The sequence below is a fragment of the Rana temporaria genome, chromosome 5 (genome assembly GCF_905171775.1).
Source record: "Rana temporaria chromosome 5, aRanTem1.1, whole genome shotgun sequence".
NCBI lineage: Eukaryota > Metazoa > Chordata > Amphibia > Anura > Ranidae > Rana > Rana temporaria.
This window is the reverse complement of record NC_053493.1, coordinates 26,267,284-26,271,446: the sequence shown is the minus strand read 5'-3', so window position 1 is coordinate 26,271,446 and position 4,163 is coordinate 26,267,284.

Sequence of the window (4,163 nt, the reverse complement as noted above, 5' to 3'; positions counted from 1 at the left end):
GGCGAAGAAGAAGGGGTTAATGTATTCCTTAATTAGTGATTCTTACTGTGGGGGGAGGGGACTGACTGGGGGAGGTGACCGATGGTTGTCCCTATGTACAAGGGACACACCATCGGTCTCCTCTCCCTGACAGGACGTGGAGCTCTGTGTTTACACACACAGATCCACGGTCCTGCTCAGTTACTGAGCAATCGCGGGTGCCCGGCACCGGGTCCTCGGTGACGCCCTGGGCCCGCGCGCGCCCCCTATTGGTTTTTAAAGGCACAACGTCATATGATGTCCACCCAGGATAACAGAGTCTTCCTCTTGCCGTCTTTTGATGGCGGGCGCTTGACAAGTGGTTAAATAACAAACATTATACTTACCTCCACTGTGCAGCTCGTTTTGCACAGTGTCCCCGAACCTGGTCTTCTGGGGTCCCTTGGCGGCTGTCTTGGCTCCTCCCCGCAAGAACTCAACACATTCATGCAAGCTCGCATGGTGTTGAGTTCCTGTGGGCGCGCTCGCGTGATACAGCCGACGGCTATTGCCGCTCACTGTATCACTTGGCCCCGCCCCCAGCGCACCGCTTCATTGGATGTGATTGACAGCAGCGTGAGCCTATGGCTGCGCTGCTTTCAATCCATCCAGTGTAGCCAATCAACGTCCAGGCTCGGAAACAAGGAGGATGACGGGGCGAGCGCTGGACTTTCGAAGGGTCAGGTAAGTTAAACGGGGGCTCGGGGGGGGGGGGGGCTGTATTGTCGGATCTTTTTGAATTAAAAGTGGGACTGCATTTATATACAAAAGTGGGACTGAATTTATTTACAAAAGTGGGACTGCATTTATATACAAAAGTGGGACTGCATTTATATACAAAATTGGGGCTGCATTCATATACAAAAGTGGGACTGAATTTATATACAAAAGTGGGACTGCATTTATATACAAAAGTGGGACTGAATTTATATATACAGTGGGACTGAATTTATATACAAAAGTGGGACTGCATTTATATACAAAAGTGGGACTGAATTTATATACAAAAGTGGGACTGAATTTATATACAAAAGTGGGGCTGCATTCATATACAAAAGTGGGACTGCATTCATATACAAAAGTGGGGCTGCATTTATATACAAAAGTGGGACTGCGTTCATATTTACAGTGGGGCTGCATTCATATGTACAGTGAGGCTGCAATGATGGGCACTGATGAGGCTGCATTGATCTCTTGTACCATGTCTTCAGTCTCTGACCATCTCTTGTACCATGTCTCCAGTCTCTTACCATCCCTTGTACCATGACCATCCCTTGTACCATGACCATCTCTTGTACCACACCTGCAGTCTCTGACCATCTCTTGTACCATGTCTTCAGTCTCTGACCATCTCTTGTACCATGTCTCCAGTCTCTTACCATCCCTTGTACCATGACCATCTCTTGTACCATGTCTGCAGTCTCTGACCATCTCTTGTACCATGTCTGCAGTCTCTGACCATCTCTTGTACCATGTCTGCAGTCCCTGACAATCGTCTACAAACTATGGGATAGATTAATGGCATTTATATTTAAATATTTCTTACTAGGAATGGCGGCGATCATTGATTTTTTAGCGGTACTGCAACATTGCAGCGGACACACCGGACACCTAATTGAGTTCTGTAAGCAACACCTTATTTTCTGGCAGTGCCCCTCCCGAGACTAGACTCTGGATCCGCCCTTGGTATCTACTGATGCGCCGGCGTAACTCTTTGTGAATCTGGCCCACTGTTTTTACCCGGCTGGGTAATAAAGAGCACAGCAAAGAGCACCTGTCGTGGACATTCCTTTACTTCTACCAAATGCAATACGCATCATTCACCCCTAGAAATTTCGGAGGAGCCATGAGGTAATATGCCGCCCAAAAATCCAGCAGCTCCTCCGGGGGTAGTGCTACATAACATTTTGCAAATAAATAATCTTTTTGGATCCAAAAATTACTGTGAAGCAAAACATGTTGGTCCTTGCCTCACCAAAATCGTACATTTTCACATGACCAGTGCTATCTAGAAGAGCGTTCCCAGGCTTCAGGTCTCTGTGGAGAAAAAAAAGTGTCAGCTCTGCAGTTCAGACATTTCTTCTCTCCCATACATATCCCATTATTACTGATCCATAGATTGACATTCACAAAGCACCCTGCCCATACACACAATGATATGATCGTCTGATAGAACCATTGATTCTGATGTAGAACCCCCAATACATGATATATTAAGCAGAGGCCCTAGAGAATAAATTGATGGGGTTTGCATTTTTTTTATGTCACACGGGTATCTGTGCAGTGGTTTTTCAAACGCAATTTTTCAGGAAAAAATACACTTTTTTGAATTTTAAAGAGGTTATAAACCTCTGGAAAAAAAAACCCTGCAAGACAAAGGCATAATGAGCTAGTATGTGTAGCGCCTGTGTACTTTCAGTACAGGTGCTATTTCAAATTTAAAGGGGGATGAGAGAGTTAGTTAGCTCTCATCCATGTGATTTGTACAAATTGGGTCTTTGTTTCAGCTGGGCTGTGCTGTGGGTTCATTCTGTGTTCCTGAGGTGCTTTTCCACCCCGGGGTGGCAGATGGCGCCAGTGGAGTTCAGGCTGGAATGCCTCTTGCCAGTAGCCAATCAGGAGGGGTTTTCCCTCGCGGGGCATGCTGGGGGAGGGTACTTCTGGAGCAGACGCCATTAGGCGGGTCTCTGTTCTTCTTGTTCCGTGTGCGGCACCAATACATTGCATGAATCTATGTATTGTCGCCGGCGCCACTGCCTCCCACTATTCAGATGGCCGGCCCCCTGGCGAGCGCCGGCCATCTGAATAACGGCAGCTGGTTGGCTGTGGAAGTGTCTATCAGAGCCAGCAGCTCTGATAGGGTTTCCGATTACAGCCTGAGGGCTGTAATCGGCTTCCAAATAGTTAACCAGGGGACGCACGGGGTGTGCGTTCCCTGGTTAACACTGACATGCATCTCAGCCAATCAGGTTCACCGGATCTGGTTACCGGCAGCCTGATTTGCGAAGCAACATCGAGGGCGGGAGAAGACATCGAGGGATCGTGGAGGAGGATTCTTGACCGAAAAAAGTAAGTGCCGGGCGGGGGCAATCTGGCGTCATTTTAAGGGGCAATCTGGCGGCATTTTACGGGGACATACTAGTGGCAATTGATGGTCACAGTGGCGACAATGGCATGGCACAGTGGCTGCGTTTGGTATGGCACAGTGACAGTGGTGACAATGGCATAGCACAGTAGCAACAATTGATGGGCACAGTGGTGACAATGGCATGACACAGTGGCTGCGTTTGGCATGGCACAGTAGTGACAATGGCATGGCACAGTGGCGACAATGGCATGGCACAGTGGCCACAATTAATGCCACAGTGGTGACAATTGACTCCAGTAAAGGTAAGTGCTGGGCGGGGGGGGGAGGGGCATTTTACAGGGCACAGCGGCGACGAAGGGCACAGTGACATCAATGGGCACAGTGGCGACAATAGGCACAGTGGGGACAATGGGGACAATTGGCACAGCGGCATGAATGGGCACAGTGGCGACAATTAAAGGGCACAGTGACATCAATGGGCACAGTGGCGACAATGGGCACAGTGGGGACAATGGGCACAGTGGGGACAATTGGCACAGCGGCATGAATGGGCACAGTGGCGACAATGAAAGGGCACAGTGACATCAATGGGCACAGTGGCGACAATTAAAGGGCACAGTGGTGACAATTGGCACAGTGGCGACAATTGATGGCACAGTGGCTGCGTTTGGCATGGCACAGTGGCGACAATTGATGGACACAGTGGCGACAATGGCATGGCACAGTTGCGACAATTGATGGCATGGCACAGTGGTGACAATTGATGGGCACAGTGGCGACAATTGATGGCACCGTGGCTGCGTTTTATGGCATGGCCCAGTGGCGACAATTGATGGGCACAGTGGCTCCGTTTGATGGCATGGCACAGTGGCGACAATTTTATGGCACAGTGGCGACAATTTTACGGCACAGTGGCTGCGTTTGATGGGCACAGTGAGGCTGCTATTGATGTGTCTGTAAAGTAAATGACATGTACATGTGTAGCAAATCAGGTAGCACAGCCACAAAATGGTGTAAGAGAACCAATGTCCACTGGGAGTGCATAGAAACCCGAAAA